General features: G+C 40.4%; 1 protein-coding gene across 4 annotated transcripts in view; it reads left to right on the top strand.

Moving 5' to 3' along the window:
• Jak1 (Janus kinase 1) overlaps positions 1 to 21,318 on the top strand; it is a 117,684-nt gene that overhangs the window by 39,663 nt on the left and 56,703 nt on the right. Inside the window, exons 2-3 of one of the 4 annotated variants that reach the window (XM_075945519.1) lie at positions 1,311 to 1,376; positions 9,210 to 9,292. The exons of 1 other annotated variant lie outside the window; for it this stretch is intronic. The gene's annotated coding sequence lies outside the window, so the exon portion shown is untranslated. The remainder of the gene's footprint in view (positions 1 to 1,310; positions 1,377 to 9,209; positions 9,293 to 21,318) is intronic. 2 more of the 4 variants (XM_075945521.1, XM_075945520.1) reach the window with 2 other exon arrangements.

The raw sequence follows: 21,318 nt of genomic DNA, 5'->3' as shown, positions 1-21,318 counted from the left end.
ACAGAAATCTCAAGGTCCAAATCAGGAGCAGAAGGAGAGAGAACATGAGCAAGGAACTCAGGACCGCGAGGGGTGCACCCACACATTGAGACAATGGGGATGTTCTATCGGGAACTCACCAAGGCCAGCTGGCCTGGGTCTGAAAAAGCCTGGGATAAAACCAGACTCACTGAACATAGCGGACAATGAGGACTACTGAGAACTCAAGATCAATGGCAATGGGTTTTTGATCCTACTGCACGTACTGGCTTTGGGGGAGCCTAGGCAGTTTGGATGCTCAGCTTACTAGACCTGGATGGAGGTGGGTGGTCCTTGGACTTCCCACAGGGCAGGGAACCCTGATTGCTCTTTGGGCTGAAGAGGGAGGGGGAATTGATTGGGGGAGGGAAATGGGAAGCGGTGGTGGGGAAGAGACAGAAATCTTTAATAAATAAATAAATTTAAAAAAGAAAAAAAAAGAAAAAAATTCCATGATGTGACTATATGTGAGTGAATATACTCTATATATTTCATGTTATTTTTCTGTAACTCTGTTAAAAACTGTTGAATATTTTCATAAATAATTGTATTTTTGTCACCAAAATGGACATGCCAGGATCTGTCTGCTGTATTACAATTGCACTCACTTTCTACCATTGCTGAAAGGGAGAGACTATGATTTCTTCTGGTGTACTCACAGCAGAACATATAGGGTGGAATACATATTTTTAGAGCTTCTTTTTGTCAATTTCTCCTGTATAGTTAATTCTATTGATTTCTTTGAAATTATATGCATTGCATATAGTGCACAAATTTAATTTTCATTTCAGGGAAGTAAAGGGGAGGGTATTACAAGAATAGAAACAGGAGTTGAGGGAGCATTGGGAACCATTGGGTCTCCTGTATTGATTGTGTTAGTTAGATGTGGCCAAATGCTAAGAAGTATGTGGGAAAAATTGAAGTGATGACATGTGACCTTGGCTCTAAACTTACTTGATTGAAGGGTTGTTTTTAGCTGGTGATTTTACAGGTTTACAGAACAGGACGGTTTGAATGAATGTGAGCTGGTTCCAATGCTTAGTTACAGTACTCCAAGCTAGAAAATCTTAAAACAGGGGCTCTCCTTTGTGGCATAGGTTGCCCTTTGAGCTTCTTTGGAGAGTATTGGAATGCTTGTGTACTGTGTAACGAGTAAAGTTTTCTGTTATTTCTCCACTCACCGTTTTACCTTTTCAAGTCTCTGCAGTTCTGCTTCAGTGATATTCTAGAACTATTTGTAATTGTAGGGTAATTAAAACTTTGGTTTTGTTTGTTTTGTCTGTTTTTCACAGACATCACCTGCCTCTGCCTCCTGAGTACCACCACCACCACCTGGTCAAACACTTCTTTTTTGTGAGGTAAGAGTGGAACCCAGCATCTTACACATAGTAGGCAAGCTCTCTATGTTGAACCTCATCTCTCGCTCCTTGATGTAGTTGATAATGAGCTAAAATAGTAAGAGTTAGTGAGACTGGAATTTAGAGAATCAAAGAGAAACTTTCTCCACAAGGCTGTAAATGACTGCAGGTGATCTTGACACAGGAAAGTGTTTAATGCAGTGCTGATGATGCTGTGTTCTGTGGCCGGCTGGGGTGCCTAGGATTGTGTGGAGGAATGGATGAGAAGGGTGAGCATGGGAGTGGACAAGAGCTGGTGCCTACTGTGACCATCCATGCAATGTTTGCATTCCAAATTTATACTTTCAGTAGTTAATAGCTATCTTTTATTTAGTACTTGATGCTTTTATTTAATTTCCTATCTGTTTGGTCTTTGACAGTAATTAGATGAGAGGGACTTGGTATTAGAGATGTGCAAATAGGAGTCCTCAGAACTTAAGTGCCATGGATCACACAGCCCAAAAGACACAGAACAGCCTTTATACCAGGTTTGATTGACATCAGCTGCCATTTTTGAAGGCTTGTTCCTCTTTCTCTGGAGATGGTATTCTTGATTGGCTTGTTCACCTACCATTTTCTACACAAATCATAAGGTAGACCTCATCCGAGCTAAGACTGGGAAATTTGTTTTTAAAACTTGACAAGTGATTTCTGATTGTGTTTTAGTGATTGACTAGACAGTTCCAGCTTTCTATGAATTTAGCTACTAACAGTAGCATTTGAAAAGCATGGCTCCCAAAAACCTAACTCATATTTAGTGTTTAAAGAGTGGAGGAAGGGAGGGGAGATCTTCCTCTCTCTTAGCTTTAGTACTAGTCAGCTGTGAAATTGTTTATAAACTGAGATGAATAGATAACTGGCCTTTATGCTTCTGTCTGAGGCTTTGGAAATTCCCCCATTGTGACTTCTTGTAAATTTGGCTGGATAAACTGACAGGGGATTCCAGCCCTTTATGTATAATTAAAGGTAAGGAGACAGTAAATTTCCATATCCCCAGCTATTATCAGTTGTTGCTGCTAATGAAATGGTTAATTCAAGGAGAAATACCTTGATCCTGTATACCAGCCATTCTCAACTTTTGGGTCATGACCTCTTTGGGGGATTGAATGACCCTTTCACAGGGGTTGCCTAAGACCCTCTGCGTATGGGATATTTACATTATGATTCATAACAGTAGCAAAATTGCAGTTATGAAGTAGCAACAAAATAATTTTATGGCTGGGGGTCACCACAACATGAGGAACTGTATTAAAGGGTCGCAACATTAGGAAGGTTGAGACACACTGCAGTAGAGGAACAGTCTCCGTTAGTGGTTCTGTAGTAGTTAAGTGGGGAGAATATTTTATGGTAAGGCTTGTTTTTATATTGTATTTTCTTAGAACCAACCACATAAGGAACCTAATACCACCTTTTGATGCTTAGGTAATTTTTGTGTCTGAAGGGGCTGCAACCAGCTGTGTCTCAGGAAGGACTGTGGAATGTCTCAGGGTTTACCTCTGGAGAGAAAGCTGAGCTGTTCTGCTTTCTGCTGCCCGTGCAATCTGATGACATCATCTTCCTGGCTACACCGACTCCTTAGGCTGCAGCCAGAGATTTCTGTGTGAGAACATATGTCCAGAACTGTCTTCTTAGGCATGGAAGAGGGTGCAGTTGGTATCGAGTACTCCTGGGTAGACTGTCTCTGTCTGGCACCTCTGCACTCCTGGTCTTTCTGCCTTGCTATCTCTCTCTAGGCGTCTCGTCTGTTCTGATTCTGAGGTGGAGAAAGGTGACAGGAGGGGACTGCACTGGATTTGGCCACAGAGCTGTCACTGCATCTTGTTCCAGTTGTGACTCTCATTCTTCATTTTGAAATCAGACAGGGTTTACTCCCTAGATTTGTGTGAGATGGGAGCAAAAGAATGCTGGCATTTTTTTTATGTGCATGCTTGATTCATGCCCCTAGTATGCTCTGCTCCCCCCCCATCTCCCTCTTGTTCCCTCCCTCCCCTTGTCTTTAGTATCTGTATGTGGGAAGAGGATATGCACGTGTGGGTGTCAGAAGTGAATACCAGAAGACCAGGCTATCTTCTCGAGCCACTCTCCACCTTATGTTTTGAGAAACGGTCTCTCACTAAGAAACTGGCTTGACTGGCTGGTCTGTGAGCCCTGGGATCTGCCTGCCTCCATGTCCTGCTTCTGAACTATAGCCAAGCCTGACTTTTTAATGTTGGTGCTGGAGATCTTAATTCAGGTTCTCATACTGTACAGTTTGTTGTTTTGAGGCAGGGTCTCATTGTGAAGGCTAGATTAGCTTTGAATTTATGATGTAGCCATGCTGGCTTGAACCTTGTAATTCTTCCTCCTCAGTCTGCCAAGTGCGGGATTATAGTGGTGAGCCACCCTACTACTCAACTATATCAGCTTGTGTTAGCTGATGTTTTCTTAGAAAGTAGTGCATCCACCAGCTCAGGGTACAGAGGAGATAAGAAAAGGACAAGGAAGTCACTGTGTTTTTGAAAAGTTGAACTCCTCCTCTTAGTAAAATAACAAAAATATCAAAAGGTTAGGTTTTAACTGTTCTGCTCCTGAGCTACCCCTACTCTTATTCTTAGATCACAAACCAATTTGGTCAGAAATGGATACTTCCCAGCATTTGGCTGCTACTTACCCTGGGACAGGTCATTTAAAGTTGGAACCCCTGTTTTTCCCCTGTAACGTCAACGCAGTAGTATTTCCTAAGCACTATAACAGGTTGCTGGGGATTGATTTAGTTGATAAATGTGAGGCACTTCATAGATGTCAAAGGGCCACACAAGCTGGAGGAGTAGCTAATATGTTTCAGGTGTCTGAAATCTAAGCCACTGCTTATGGAGATGTGAAGACGGTACATTTTTGACTTGGGACCTTATAGTCCAAAGCCCAGGAATCCTCCTTTAGGCTCCTTTCCTTCCCGCAGCAGTCCTGTGCTGGTTTCTGGAGTATAGCCAGAAACAAGCTATACTTATTAAGAGCTTTGGCACTCCATAAGGTGGAATTACTGGCAGCAGAAGATGAAATGATAAAGGAGTGCCTCATTGTATTCGGATGTGTGAGTCATATACATTTATGAGTTACTTTTAACAATTGGAATCATAATAGAAGTGGGCATAGGTTCAACTTAATTTTTTTTCCTTGGCTTTAGAAGTTTTCAGGTTAAAAGTCACTGGATATGTTTAACTTTCTTTTTTCTCCTCCTCTTCCCCCTCTTTTTCCTCCCCCCTCCTTCTCCTTTTTTGTTTTTTTGAGACAGGGTTTTTCTGTGTAACATTCCTAGAACTCAAAGAGATCTGCCTCTCAAGTGCTGGCATTAAAGACTTCCGCCACCACCGCCTGGCATATTTAACTGTTTTAAAGCATAGTATTAATAAAAAGCTTTTATAACTAAAGTTGTGTATAAGGCACCTTAATTTGAAGCCATGTCTCCTGAATCTTTTTATGAGCTGGAAATTAGAGACAGTTTTGCATCGAATAGATGTGTTCTCCTCTGGTAGTCCTTACAAGTGAGAACGCATTGTAATGTGCTCCTGCTGACCTTGAGGGAGCTTCACAGTTGTTTATTCTGTCCACAGTTTCATGGGGGGGGGCAAAAATGAAGGTTAGGGGTTTTTTCTTACCTACCCAGAGCCAGAGTAGACAGGGTAGACAAGGTTAGAACTCCTTGGGCATATGCTCCTTACCCAGGGGACAAGCCCAGTAAGATTCAGTACTAGAGAAGAGGTCCCACTATCACTATTCTGCATACACTATACTTTATTTAAAGTCTGGTTTAGTTGTTTTCAAACTTGTAAATACTTTGCAAGGATTATCCTTGATAGCACACCTCCTCTTTTGCCCAACAGTTTTGTTTGGCTCAGTTAATCAGGAAATATCACAATGAATTTTCTGTATGGAGCTAGCCATTTTTCTTTGTTTCTTTTTGTTCTTTAAGTTTATCTATATTCAGCTTTATTTTGAATTAACTGCCTATCAAGAGTGCTCACCAAAAGAGTAGAAAAAATGAAAAGAGCCCTTCAAAACAATTTTGCTGACAAGTAGGAGGGAGTCCATGCTTAGAGAAAGACATGTTCTCCAGGCCGTGGATGCCATTTTTGTTAGTGACAAAGATGAAGTGCTTCTGGAGCTCCTGCAGACATTCCCTAAGAGGTCCCCTGTACTCATGTGAGATGGCTGCTTTGTAGTGTTGGTCAGGGACGCTGAGAATCAGGAGGGCTGTCACGTCGTCCATGTAGTAAAGCTCTGGTCCTTTTTGCTCATCATAGCCGCTGGAAGAAGGTTCACAGGCTACACGGTCTAACTTCAAAGGCAGCCAGCCGGTTTCAACTGGGAATCATCTACTGTGGTGGACAATTCATAATCATTCTTTATTTTATAAAGTTGCACATTTTCCAGGGTATAATCTGTAAGCTGTACAATGTTTCCAGCCTCTCCAGTACATATGATTAAGATTTATTTTTCACTATTTGTTAAAAAAAAAAAGATCTTGTCATTGTGCTTCGTCTGGATGGTACCGCTGGTTGCCACCCTGTTGGAGAGGATAAGGACATAGTTAGAGCCCTGGATGCTGGCAAAATATTCCATGGTGGCCAGAAGTGGAAAACTTCAGGCAGGTTCCATAGTGAAAGGGACTTTCTGGTCATGGGGCCACTTTTCTGCTAATCATGGAGGTCCACCTATTTCTCCTATTCTCTCCCACCCCCATGGAAGAGGACCCCAGTGAGAACTCTTCTGAGACAGTATATGTTTGTCAGACCCCATCCCAATTAGCTTAGGAGGCAATTAAAGTCTGGAGGAGGGAAACATCATTAGGAAAAGTAATGGTATTTACGTATGTATGTATGTATGTATGTATGTATGTATGTATGTATCTGTCTGTCTGTCTGTCCTAGGAAGCACACACTGTCAGTGAAGGACAAAGTGACAATTGGAAATTCTTGCTTCATCAGAGCTTTAGAAGGTTTCTACCCTTTGAGACTAGCTCTAAGTGGACACAGTGTTTTGTAATTGGAGAGGATGAGGTGATTGATGTTGAGGTGTGTCTACTTATAGAGTCCCTTACATCAGGGCTTTAACTATCTTGTTAATCTCATTGGGAGAGGCCTTTGTTATATGATTCTATTTTATGCTATTTTGTTTGAGACAGGGCCTCACTTTGTAACCCAAACTGGCTTTGGACTCATAATCCTCCTGTCTGAGCCTTCCCAGTGCTGGAATTGCAAGTTATGCTACTATGTCCAGTTCTAGTTGGGAAGAAGATTTTAAAATTTGAAAACTATATCAACATATAGAAGATTACTTGAATTATAACTATAATTAAAGAAAAATGCTTACATGTCCACCAATCAGTGTAAGAAAAAGGATGTTGCCAGTATCTTAGGAAGTCTCCAGGTATCCTTCTCTTTCACATTCCCCCAGAGATAGCAATCATACCCATTTTGCATTAGTCATTTTCTTTCATTTTTTTCTCTTTTTTAAAATTGTTTTTATTGAGCTATATATTTTTCTCTGCTCCCTCCCCTTCTTCCCCCCTCTTCTTCTACCTCCTCCTATGGTCCCCATGCTCCCAATTTACTTAGGAGATCTTGTCTTTTTCTACTACGGATGTAGATTAGATCCATGTATATCTATCTCTCTTAGGGTCCTCTTTGTTGTCTAGGTTCTCTGGGTTGTGAATTGTAGGCTGGTTGTTTTTTGTTTCTGTTTTTTGCTTTATGTCTAAAGGCCACTTATGAGTGAGTATATATTAATATTTGTCTTTCTGGGTCTGGGTTACCTCAAACCAATATGATGTTTTCTAGATCCATCCATTTACCCATAAATTTCAAGATGTCATTATCTTTTCTACTGTGTAGTACTCCATTATGTAAATGTATCACATCTTCTTTATTAATTCTTCGATCAAGGGGCATTTATGTTGTTTCCAAGTTCTGGCTATGACAAATAATAGTACTATGAATATAGTTGAGCACATGTCCATGTGGTATATACATATCCTTGGGGTATATACCCAAAAGTGGTATTGCTGGGTCTTGAGGAAGGTTGTTTCCTAATTTTCTGAGAAATCTCCACATCCAAAGAGGTTGTACCAGCTTGCATTCCCATCAGCAATGGAGGAGTGTTCCCTTTTCCCCACAACCTCTCCAGCATAAGTTGTCATCAGTGTTTTTGATCTTGGCCATTCTTACAGGTATAAGATGGAATCTCAGAGTTGTTTTGATTTGCATTTCTCTGATGACTAAGGATATTGAGTATTTCCTTAGGTGTCTTTCAGCCATTTTAGATTCTTCTGTTGAGAGTTCTCTGTTTAGGTCTGTACCCCATTGATTTTATTGGATTATTTGTTCTTTTGATGGCCAGTTTCTTGAGTTCTTTGTATATTTTGGAGATCAGTCCTCTGTTTGACTTGGGGTTGTGGAAGATCTTTTCCCATTCTGTAGGCTGCCGTTTTGTCTTTCTTGTTTACTGTGTTCTTTGCTTTATAGAAGCTTCTCAGTTTCAGGAGGTCCCATTTATTAATTGTTTCACTCAGTGTCTGTGCTACTGGAGTTATATTTAGGAAGTGGTCTCCTATGCCAATGCATTCAAGATTACTTCCCACTTTCTTTTATGAGGTTCAGTGTGGTTGGTTTTATGTTAATATCTTTGATCCATTTGGACTTGAGTTTTGTGCATGGTGATAGGATCTGTTTTTATTCTTCTACGTGTTGATATCCAGTTATGCCAGCACCATTTGTTAAATATGCCTTTTTTCCCCATTTGATATTTTTTGCTTCTTTGTCAAAAATCAGGTGTTCGTAGATGTGTGGATTGCTATCCGGGTCTTTGATTTGATTCCATTGGTCCTCCTGTCAGTTTTTATCCCCATACCAGTCTGTTTTCAGTACTGTAGCTCTGTAGTAGAGTTTGAAGTCAGGGATTGTGATGCCTCCAGAAGTTCCTTTATTGTACAGGATTGTTTTGGCTATCCTGGGAGTCATTTTCTTTCGTAAGCAAGTGCCAGCCAGGGTATGTAAGGAATGGTTTGTTTGCCCTTGTTAGCAAGAGACTCCTAGACCATCATGTCCCTGATGAAAGTCAGTATCCAGTATGTGATCAGACTTGATGTAGGGACCTTTTAATGAGTTAGTTATGGAGACAGGGCTTTTCAGAGTGCCTGGAGGCTGTAGCAGCTCCGCTATTTGGAATTGGGGAAGGAGAGTGGCTGCTTTTCTTGGCTTTTATCCAGCTCTCTATCATAGGCCAAAGCAGAATGCTTCTGGAAAATGTTCTTTGCAGAGCCAGAGAGTAGACATGGAAAGGAGAACTAGAGCCCTGATACTCTAAAATATAATAAAGGCCTTATTTAGTTAGGAATGTGACCCAGAGCTACCTAAACGTTTGGGCCCTGATACACAGTCTTCAGGGATCTTGTTGATGACAGCCTTCAGCATAATAGCCTCCTTACCCCCATTCTTTCATGGAGTCTTGTGTAGCCCAGGCTGGTTGTGAATTCTTGGTCTTCTGCTTCAGCCTCCCGAGGGCTGGGAATACATGTGTATCACTATCCTTGTCTTGGTCTCTATCTCTTGAACATCAGTGTACTAAGTGTGGCCTGGTTATAGTGGATGGCCACCACAGCCCCAGTGTTCCTGTATTCCATTTTGCTTGGTCATTTCTTGTATTGACTCTGGTTGCTTATTAGCTTCTTGGTAAATTATTTTGAGATACTCAATGAATATTCTTTGATTCCCCCTTTTTTATTCATTGTTGGTGATTTGATTGCTTATAAACTTCTAGGTTGGAAATTTTACCGTATGAATTTTGAGAGCCTTGGATGATGATGTCCTCCTCTTCTCTTCTCTGCAGCTGTTTTAAGGCCTGTAAGTATTTTAACGTCTCAGTTTCAGCATGTGGCATGCTTTATTCCCTATAGGAAGATCACAGACTTGTTCCCAGTGTTTTGTGATTCTCAGGAAAGCCCAGAGCAGACCTATCTTCCTCTCTTGTGTCAGCCTTTTCCTTCCGGCTACTTGTGGCCTTCTCTTCTGGGAAATCTTTCTTGGTTTTGCTGATGATTTTCTGTCTTCTGTTGTTTCTTGTTTTTTCTTTAGAAACTCAGATTTGTCACTGTCTGGATTGGTCCTCTTTAAATTATTTTCTTGTCTCTTTTCAAACTGTTCAAGGACAAACCTTGACTTAAATTTTTAAGTTAACCTTGTAACAACTAAGGTATAATCTTGTGTGCACTAGAGTGTACAAACCCAAGTGCTTGTGCTTTATTTTGACAGTTGTGTACAAAACAGAACATTGCATCAATTTAGAAAGTTCCATAAGGCCCCTTTCCAGTCTGCCTTTTCATTTCCATTTTTTTTCTTTTAGTGGTTGTTTTGTTCTCTGAAATGTAACTTAAGAAACTGATTTTTTCTTCTTGGTAATTTTTCTTTTATCTTTTTGAAGAATATCATACTCTCTATGGAGCCTTTGTTTATAGTGAGTTGCCTTTCTCTCTGTCTGTTTTGGAGACATTCTGCAGACAGCTGTTTACTTTAGCTGTTTGTTAGAGCTGGGTGTTGAGCTTGTGGCTTCTGAACTTTGAACTTCACTGGAGTGACTGGATTGAACTATTAGCTGTTAGTATTCTGAAGTCTCTTCTGGTGAGATGGTTATATTCCTCCAGTTTCTAGAGTTGAGTAATGACTGCCACATCTTTGAGACCATAATGAGGGTGAAACTTGGCAGCACCCAGAGTGTCTGGACGAACATTTGATGTGCTTGAGGTTCCTCTGGCTTGCCTGGTATTTCTAGTCTCTATATCTTTCCCAGAAAATAAGCCTTTATACCCACCATGATCAAGCCACAGCTACTAGCCACATAGCAATCATTTAACTTTGTTCTGGTGTTGATAGTTGAACTCCAGGCATTGTTCATAGTAAACATGTGCTTCAGTGACACCCTCAACCTTCATTTCATTTTGAATTTCTAAATATTTAATAAGTCAGGTCATTGGGCCAGTAGCCACAGTTTCAGTGTTCGGTGACTACCATAGCAGAGAGGATAGACGCATAACATTTCCGTTATTGGGGAGAAGTCTCTGGGATTGGGTGGCCTAAACTTTTGTTTAGAGACTGGGAAATGGTTCTTATTCTTAGAGATGTCTTCTCTTCTCCACTTGTCATTGGTGTTCTGGAGAGTGCATTTCAGTTGTGCACGTTGAGGTCTTGTTGCTGACATTGACTTGCTTGTTTGTTTTGCCGTTGTCAGCCTGGCCTTCTTTCTCCTATTCCCACACATCCGTTTTCTTGCTTCTTAATGGTAACTGCAGCTTCGCCTGTCATCTTTCCATCACCCATTTGTGGATTTGCTCCTTAAATAAATAAAAAAGCCTTAACTCTACTATTTTACATAAATACTTTGAATAAAGTTATAACTTCTATTTTAGTGGGATTTCAGGGACTAATATTGGAGACTGGTGTTTACTGTCATTGTAACCAGGGATCTTGACTCATTTACTCTACAAATAAGGTGAGAGATGTGATCATTTCCACTTTCCAGTGAAAAGAGGCAGGTGAAAGAATTGTCTCAAAAATCACATTGCTACTAAGTGGGATACAAATTTACATGGTTATTTATTTATTTATGTAGCTTATACTGGCCTTTAATAGAATCCAACTTACTGCTTCTAAGTCTAGAAGAGATTATAGTCTTGTGCTGTATGGTATGTTCAGAAAAGATCATTTAATTAATATAGGTGCATTTTAAATATAGCTGTGTAAATATTTTTTTGTTCATCTTTAGTAGTTCTTTCTTGGAATGACTATTCTTTCCCAACTGTTTATTTCTTTTTTTTTCCTACTGTTTATTTCTACATTAGTTCAGAACTTTATTTCTAAAGTTCTAAAGTTATGTTATGTTTCATAGATATTGAAATGTCTAACAGCAAAAGCATTCCATTGTTTAACTTAGGCCTTTTACTCCATATCTCTGGTTACCCTTGTTCCATCCTTGTCTTTTTAGTTAGATTTCAGTTTCTGTAAGGCACTGAGTGAATTCTGTTTGTCCTCTAGTGCCTAGCTCAATATCTGGGGATTTGTAAATGTTAAGTTCAGCTTAATTTCTTAAAAATCTTTAAAAAGATTTATTTTTGTGTATGAGTGTTCTATCAACATGTGTGTATATGCACCACATTATACCTGGTGTCTGCAGAAGTCAGAAGAGGTGTCGAATCCTCTAGATCTGGAGTTACATAGATGGTTGTGAGCTGCCATGTGAAAGCCGGGAACTTAACTTGGGTCCTCTGTAAGAACAGCAAGTGCTCTTGAATGCTGAGCCATCTCTCCAACCCCACAAATTTCTTTCTTTAAAAAGATTTTAGTTTATTCATTGGCCATTTCATACATGTATCCATACTCTCCTCTCCCTCTTCTCCTGGATCCCCATTCATCACATCTCCTCATCCCACTTTCATATCATTTAAACGTTTTTTTTACAACTCACTGAGTCCTCTTAGTGCTGTCTGTATGTGCAAGGGTGCAGGGCCATCTACTGGCGCTCCTCAGCTAGGGGTGGGAACCTCTCCCCCATCATCCTGGAATATTGACTGGCTTGATTTTCTGCAGGTAACTCAAGCTGCTGGGAGTTCATGTGCACAGCAGTCATGACAGGCACAGAAGACAGCAGTAACCATCTAGTATTACCTGGCAGCCAGATCAGCAGCATTGCTTATTTGGACCATTATGTTTGTTCTCTATCTTCTGTCTGCTGCTCTTCTTAAATGATTTGTGAATATGGAGGTTTCTTAAATTAGCTTTTCAGTGCCCTCCTCCACCTGTGTTTATAACATTCTATTTTCCAAGCATGACTGAGAGTCCAGTCTGGCGTGCCTCTTCCTCACTGCTTTCCTTCTGTTTCTGGCCACTACTCGCATGTGTGCCCTAGTGCACTGCTCTGAACTTCATAGGAGGGACGTTTGTGCTCTGGAGTGTATGTTTCTGGAGGTTAACTTTTACCTCCAGTCTGACCTGTTTTTCCTGTTTAATATCTATTATTTTTCTGTTCATATCAGCCCCATATTTTTTTCTGTGGAACTTTGCCTACTCAACGTTTATCTAGAATTACAGGATTGAGTCTGCTTCCATAGAGCTTCAGTACAGTACAGAATATCTACACACAGTAGGCACGCACAAATGTGTGAATGAAACTGAATGTTGTGGAATATTATTTTAACTGAGCAAATTTACATTTGTTTATGCTGAGGAATATTACTTTAACTTTATGTTACTTTTGTTTATGCTGCATTGTTTAATTATGAAAAGATGTGTTGGTTTTGTTTCATCTTGCCTCCCTAAAGGCACCTAGTTGGTCTAATAAAAAGCTGAATGGCCAATAGCTAGGCAGAGAAGGGATAGGCAGGGCTGTCAGGCAGAGAGAATAAATAGGAAGAGAAATCTAGGCTTGAGAGAGAAGGAGGAATGAAAGGAGGAGGAGGAGAGAATGAGGGACCTGTACTGGGGCAAGAAGCCAGGCAGGCATCAGCCAGCTAGGCCTAGAAAAACAAACTGTGAAGGTAAGTTATACAGAAAAAAACACAATAAACTCTGAGGCAAAAGGTAGATAAAGAGAAACCAATTAATTTAAGTTAAAAGAGCTAGTCAGAAATGAGCCTACACTAGGCTGAACATTCAAAACTAATAAGTCTCTGTGTCATGATTTGGGACCTGGGTGGTGGCCTAAAAGAAAAAAAGCCTGATACATTTTGGTACCTAGTTAAAATAATACTCTCCAAATAGTTAGAATAATACTCTCCAAAACTGAGTCCTTATGTAAGTGAGCCTATGGCAACTGACTTCCCCTTTGTTGTTTGTGAAATCTGCCACGGGCAGGGCATTCCACTCTAAGTCTACTTCCCAGCATAGTTAGGATTATCACCCAGCTTCACTTTTGTATTCCAATTTGAACAGTCTGTTATCTGTCCACCCCACTATCAAGGGTATCTGAGAGGAAGCCTGTTTTTACCTCATGCAGTGGAATAGCTGAAGACTAGGCAACACTTGGGATGCAGGGTTGTTTTTGAAACCGTTTCTCTGTAGCCAATCAATTAGGAAAGCCCCAAACTACATGCAGGAACAGCCATTTCTGAGACAACTTCAGAGACTGAAGACTTAATTTTTTAGGACTGTCCATTGCTTTTACAAAGATCTGTTTCTATTCTGGGAACTGATGTCTGCTACCTTTTCTGATGCTTGTGCTCAGCACCAGTCCAAGGAAAATCCAAGAGTGTCTTGGGTTCTTCTTCCATTGAGACCTGTGAGAGCTGTGTTTAGAAGTAGAGATGCTCAAAATGTAGGCCTGTAGGTGGTATGGTGTCACATGACTGTAAACCTGGCACAAAATGGAAGGCTGAGGCAGGAAGATCACTCATAACTTCAAGACTAGCCTGAGCTACATAGTTCCAGGTTAGCTAGGGCTACATAGGGAGATCTGTGAAGGAAGGAAGGAAGGAAGGAAGGAAGGAAGGAAGGAAGGAAGGAAGGAAGATATCACCCCCAAACAAACAAAAAAATCCTTCAGAACAAACAAAAAAATCAATATGTAAACTTAGATATATGTTTCCATTTGAAGCCTTCAGGACAGTATTTTCTCGAGACATGTAAAAGCTGATTGCTGTTATTGTAAAAGAAAGAAATTCTGTTTGCTCTCGTTGTTGTTGAGCTGATCCAGGTCATTAGATTAGTTAATAATAGGGCATTTGGCTAGGGAGCAAGCAGACCTGGCTGGAGTCTTAGCTGCAGTATTAATTACTCTTTGTAAACTTGGGTGAGTTCCTTGACTCATCTCTTTGGCATGCATTTTCTTCGCTTTTTGCTATATTGGGAGTTGAATGTAGGAGCCTTTTATATACCAGCGTGCAATTGCTACACCCTTGGTCCCTGGCACATACTTTCTTATTTGTAATGGAGATGGTGCTACCGATCTCCTCTATGTGATGATGCAGAGGTACGGTGAGGAAATCGATGAGATAAGGGTATGAAATGGTGATGAGCAGCTATGTGGCCATACGACCCTGCTTACCTGGTCATGCCTGTGATTGGGTGTTACTAATGACACCCCCTTTAACCCTCCTATCCCAGGTCAAATGAAAAATTTTATCTTCACCTTGTTCTCATGATTAATGCCACAAAAGGAAGATTTTCTGACCTAATTACTTTAGTCTTAAAACACTCACCAAATATAGTAGTGTTGCTTAGATGCTTTCTGGCAGTTTTATTCAGTTTTATTTAAGTCTCATCTCTCCAACTAAATTGATAAGTGGATGAGTATTATTTCTGTGCTCCTGAATAATTGTCTTGATTTAATGTGACCCATCTCCATCGACCCTTTAATTTCCCATTTTGGCTCGTGTGTCAGAAAGTAAATGCCAAGTACAGGAAGAGAAGGACAGAGACAGATGAAGAGAGGACAAGAGGGAGGGAGAGGAACGTGAATGTGAAGTGCATACTCACATGAGCAAGTGCAGGGGAATAACTTTGTGGAGGAAAACTGAGAACAGGGATGCAGTTTTCATCTTAGGCTGATGCCCTGAGTGCAGAATGGCCAATATTGATATTTCTAAATATCACCACAAATCTCCAAGTAGTCAGGAGGCAGCAGAAGATTGTATTTTAGGGGCTCTCCTCCTTACGAACATTCCTCAGAACAGAGGCCAGAAACATTTACATTTTCAAGGAGCAGCACCATAAACTTAAGAAAAAAAAAAAGAGCAGTGCATTGCATTTGAACACAATTCCCTTTCTTTTTAACCCGTAAGAAATTCATGGTCCATCTTTACTGTCTCTGGAAAACTGTGATCCCAACATTTAGGAGGCAGAGACAAATAGATCTCTGATTTCTAGGCCAACCTGGTCTACAGAACAAAGTCTAAGACAGCCATGGGTACACAGAGAAACCCTGTCTTAAAAAACTTAACAAACAAAAAGTATATTCTTGTTTTATTAAAGATACTTAATAAACCACTTTATAATCTTATGGGTTATAGGCCCCAAAGATGGCCCAGCAGATAAGGACTCTTGGCACCAAGCTTGAGTTTTATCCCCAGAATATACATGGTAAAAAGTGAGAGCTGAGTCCTACAAGTGATCTGCTGACCTCTACATTCATGCCATGGCATGAACCCGGCCATAAATAAATAAATATAATAGACTTTAAAAAAAAAAGAGTCTTCCACATGAACACTCCTGCTGAGGAAGCATCAGATGAGGAAAGCATTCCTATCATGTATAGGAGTTTGCCTGAATATAAAGAACTATTACGGTTTAAAAAGTTAAAGAAGCAGAAGCTCCAGCAGATGCAAGCAGAAGGTGGGTTTGTGCAGCATGTGGGCTTTAAGTGTGATAACTGTGGTGCAGAACCTACCCAGGGTGTCCGGTGGCACTGCCAGGACTGTCCTCCAGAAATGTCTCTGGATTTCTGTGACTCTTGTTCAGACTGCCCACACGAAACAGATATTCACAAGGATGACCACCAGTTAGAGCCTGTTTATAAGTCAGAGATGTTCTTAGAGACTACCGTGTGTCCCAGGGCACTAGTTGTAGTTATCTTGACCCCAACTACTTCCCAGCCAGCAGATGACTTGGAGGAGAGTGTCGGCACTAGTTCTCGTCAGCGCACAGCATGAGAGAAGTGTCCTTGTCAAGTACAGCTATGCACCGTGTGGCTGTAGATCAACAGCTGAGCGTTTCCCTGGTGAGATTCCACCACCACCATAAAGCCTTGTAGGTGGTGATCTGAGATGAGCGAGATGGAAACGAGAGCACGCGTTAACGAGAGAGTAAAGCCCAAAGGTTTCAAAGACCTCGGTCATAAGTATGGTGATGGAAGACAAGGTATTTATATTAAGTCAGTTTAGTGGCTTTCAGTTTTGTGAAAATAGTTTTCAGTGCAGAAACTGACTCATAGACGAAGTTCTAACCAATGCTGGTGTTTGCTTCTAGGATGTGTACTCTAAAAGAGCTCTGTCCGGTGGTCACTGATGGCCTATAGTAGTCTGGAGCTGCGTAATGGTTTGATACCTAACTTTTAATCACGATGAACTGTCCTTACCAAGAGCAAAGCATGAGGTGGCTGTGCTTTGCTTCTGCAACTAGCTCATGGGTATGAATGTCGTAAAGTCACGCAGATATATTTTTAAAGTCATGTTATAAAGATGATCATGTGATGTGTACAGACTGTGGTGAAGAGTGCCAGTGGTAGACTGTGTAAAGTCTGAGTCACAGCGTTAATCCCTTGAGATCCACAGCCTTCTGCCTCTGTATTCGGAGTTGTCCATACGACTCATCAAAGAAAACTGCCTAGTATAAAAATCATATAGTGACGGGGCTGGAGAGATGGCTCAGTGGTTAAGAGTATTGCCTGCTCTTCCAAAGGTCCTGAGTTCAATTCCCAGCAACCACATGGTGGCTCACAACCATCTGTAATGAGGTCTGGTGCCCTCTTCTGGCCTGCAGACATACATACGGACAGAATATTGTATACATAATAAATAAATAAATAAATAAATATTAAAAAAAATCATATAGTGATCATTTTTCCCTCTTTTGTAATCAGCACAAGATTCATAAAAGATTGTATTTTTATTACTATCTAATGAGTGCTTAAATGTAGTCTGCACAGTGAGCAAGAGTTCACAAGCATTCTTTTATGCTGCTGGATTTCTTTGTGAATCATTTGAAACATTTTGTACATTTCTTATCTATCTGCAGTATGTTCTTGAAATGTTCAATTGTTGGGATAACTGTGAGAAATAAACTATGTGGATATGTTGTTTTTTTTATAAAAAAAGAGTCTTTTGGGTTAAGTCAGATATTAAATTATACATATGGTGTAAAGAGCACTGTAGTTTCAACATTATTTTGATATAATTATCAGAAGTTCAAAAAGTAGAAACACTGGAGGCCTTTAATTTAATTAATAAAGAATATACATAGCAACTTCCAACGAGGCTTTTGATGGTAGGACTTTATGAACCCTGTGACCTTGTATGGGAATTTTGTCTGGAAATTGAGTACGTTTGCCTTCGGACTAGCGAATAGTCACATCTAATCATGCAACTTCTCTGGCTAGAGGGCATATTTACAGATAGAGTGTGCATTTAAAGATCATTTGAGCAAAGCATGTGTGTGCATTTGCTTGCTATGAACATAGGCTCAAGACTGTTTTCTAAAGATAGGGGTGTGTATATCCTTTCATTTTTAACAGACTTGCATTTGCCTAATTAAAATTACTTAAGTAGCATTTTGCTAGTATGGAGACCAGGCAAGATAAGACTCTTTACCATTTTCCCTAAATGTGGGAATTCAAGCAAAACATAGTTGATGATCCATAAGCAAATGGAATAGAAACTTGACTGTGTTGAAAGTTTGAACAGTGTCAATGGTAATTTAGTAGAATAACCTTTGTCATGTTGAGAGTAACAAGGTTATATAGTCAATTGCAAATGCTGTCTTGAGAGGTTCAGTGCCATGAGATTGAGCACAAGAAACATGAGCCCTCTGTTTGGCCTACTGAAGATTTTACATTCAAAGAATTAGTAAGAATTGTGGATTGGTATATTAAAGTTTTGACCTGGATGGTACTTACTTGACTCCTCCACATTCCTGTACTCCCTAGAGAAGATGGGTGTGTTTAAAGTGTCTGTATTGCTCTTTCAGTTAAGGGACCAAGAGACTCCATTATCACTATCCTTTCTTTACCTGTCCCATCTTTGGATATCTGATAAACACCAGATTTTTCTGAGCAGGTTTCAGGTTCCAACTGAGAAAAATCCGACCTAGAAGGATTTAGGCTAATGAGAAAAGCAAAGTAAGCTTCATAATTCTATGTTTATGAATTGGCAAATGTAATGTTGGTGTAAGCATAGTTTTGCTAGCTTTTTTTTTTTTTTGGTAGTTCTTACTACTTGGTGTTTTTTTTTTTTTTTATTAGAAGCATCTTTCAATAAAAGATCATGTTTTCATGTCACTTTTGTATTTGATTTTTCTTAGAGTAACCCTGAATTTTCAGGAGGTCAGTCTCTAAAGTCAAGAAGATCTCAACATGACAGGACTGGGAGTGTGTTCTAACACATCTTATATGTATATTCTTACTGCATTTGAAAAGTACAAAATTCAGAGCAGGTACTGTGACAGACCCTGTAATTTTGGGATCCTGAACTTTTTCTGAATTCCCTTTTACTCCAGATCTGAGGAAAGCTGAGAGGTTTATAACTGTACAGCAGTGTAATCTTTCCCACAGAACATCGCCTTTTCACTTTCGGGTAACTATTTCTTTTGTGAGGACACCAGCAGGAATGCATGAGGACATCTATATGCAACGGTTACATGTGTTTCTGCTTCCCTAAAACAACTGCTCCCATCCCTGTGTCATAATTTTTCAGTTGAGAATTGGACAAGATGACTGGCTCCTATGATCTAATCAGTGATAGCCATGTCTCAGGTTTGTCTCTTTGGTTTTGTGAAACAGGCTGGCCTGGAATTTATCTATCACCCAAGCTGGAATGGAAATCCTCTTGTCTTTTCCTGACAAGTGCTGCAGTTACAGGCATGGACTGTAACTGTAACTCCTCCTGCCTTCCCCAAGCTTTATTTATCTGTGTGTCTGAGTATCTATGTACATATGTGGAGACCAGAAGAGAGAATCAGATGTCCTTGTCTATCATTCTCTGCCTATTTTATTGAGGCAAGGTCTCTATTTGACCCTGGGGCTCACACTTTCTTGGATAGACTGGGAGCAAACAAGCCCCATAAAATTTTCTGTCTCTGTCTTCCATGGAGCTGGAGTTATAGGCATGTGCAGGATGACTGGCTTGTTATGTGGATGCTGAAACTTGAATTCTGGTCCCCATGATTACAGGGAAAGTGTGCTAAGTTTTGAACTACCTCTTCAGCCTTCCAGTCTCTCTTTTTTTAAAAATAAGATTTTCTCAGGAGTTACAGATGTGGCTCAAAAGTTAGGAGCACTTGTGGCTCTTGCAAAGAACCCAAGTTTGATCCCCAACACCCACACGGAGACTTAAAACCATCTGTAACTCCAGTTCCAGAAGACCTAGCATCCTCTACTGACCTCCTCAGGTACCAGACACACATGGATGCATAGACAGATGCAGGCAAACACTCATACACATAAAATCAAAAATAAATAAAATCTAAGAATTAGATTCTTCTCAAAAGAGAATAAATTTTCCCTCAAACAAGCCCAGTTGTAAAGGTGTTACTAGGAAGGTAGTGTGCTATGTTCCATGGATGTCCCACTTCTTCACAGTGTTTCCTCAGGGCCAGAGCAGAAGACTTAACAGGAGAAAATATCTGGATCTGTAAGGAAAACACAAGCACAAGAGTGAAAGTAGGAGCAGCCTATACCCTTTCTTCAAAGCTTCAAGAGGTAGCGTGCACACGGGAAGCAGTTTTGTTCTTAATAGCTGAAGATCTGGGTTCAAGACCTAACTTTTTCTGTTGTCTGTTCTGAGACAGTATTCATGTAGTCATCCCCATTTGTCATTTATCTAGCGTTCATTCATAGGTTATCAAGCTGTATGCAAGACCCAGCAGACCCAGCAACACAACCATCACAGCTCCTGCCCTTTTGGTGCTTCTATTGAGACAGTGATGGTGACTCACATTGCAGTGGTGAGAATTGTTGGCTCTAGGACATATTTTTAAGCTAATACTGATAGAATTAATAATAGTTAAGATGTGGGATGTGAGGACATAGATGTGCCAGACTGACCTTTGGGGGTTTGATGTAACAGTGTGGTGAACACTGGCATTTGAGATGGTGACTACTGGCGTGGAGGGAGGAGGTGCTGTTGATGCAAGCTCTAAGCAGAGATGTTGAAAAGGTGCATGTTTGAGATCAGAGTTTTGAGATAAGTGATATTTACAGCACCAATCTGGACCTGGCTGCCAGTGTAGATAGAGAAAAGGTGAAGGAAGGTGCCTGGAAGTGGGGAGGCTTCAGCCTGAACACTTGACTGACCATGAGACACCAGAACCTGACCCTTCTCTCTTTTAGCTTGTAACAGGAGTCAAAGGAGAGATCACACTGAACACTCATATGACTTGTTTCTTGCTTAATTGTATCCATAAAGACAGGAGTAGGAAGGTTGTGTACAGAAATGATTTTTTCTACTTGAAATTTCTTATGATCTGTTCTGTGATTTTGTGTAAGAATTTTGATTTTGGTAAGTATCATAGGTTTTCAGTATGTACTTTGTTTAACACTGAGGAAAGCAGGTGGGGAAACAGGAAGGTTTGGGAAATGTAACAGTATTGTAGGAGACAGTACTGTATGCTTTCAATATGACTGTATGTTAGTCTAAGAATGTACAGAGGATCTGTGAACTCTGATACTATGGGAAAGATTGTTGTACTCAGGACAATGTAAGTGTTGTGTATGGAGATAAATACATTCATAAAATATGTGTTACTAATTATGAAATTGCGTGTAGTTTGTAGCATCTGTTTTTGTGGACAGATGCATGCTTGGGCTTTCAAATCCCGGTAAGCTGTTAGAACTCGCAGAGTGGGGGCTCTGCTCTTCCCCTCTCTACCATCCTCCTGCTCTGGAAACCAGGCGGGGTTTCCTGACAAGTGGGCTCTGTTCTGGGAAGACGCTATGGCTTACTGCCAATGTGTCATATAACTCAACTAATCACGTGGTGAAAAGAGAAGACTTGCAGAAAGATAGGGGTAGAAACAGGAAAATCAAGTAGGTTGAAGGAGAAACAATGTCTAGGCTAATGGGAACTGAGATTATTTGAGAAGGGCTTTTGGAAGATCCCCAGTCCCTAGATACTTGTTCTCTCTTTCCTTGAGCTTCTTCCTTTGTGTCCACCTGCTATTGTCAGAATTGCTAG

Source organism: Microtus pennsylvanicus, chromosome 13 (assembly GCF_037038515.1).
Source record: "Microtus pennsylvanicus isolate mMicPen1 chromosome 13, mMicPen1.hap1, whole genome shotgun sequence".
In the NCBI taxonomy this organism is placed as follows: Eukaryota; Metazoa; Chordata; class Mammalia; order Rodentia; family Cricetidae; genus Microtus; species Microtus pennsylvanicus.
Note: the sequence above shows the minus strand (reverse complement) of the source record. Positions and strands in the feature narration are given on the sequence as shown.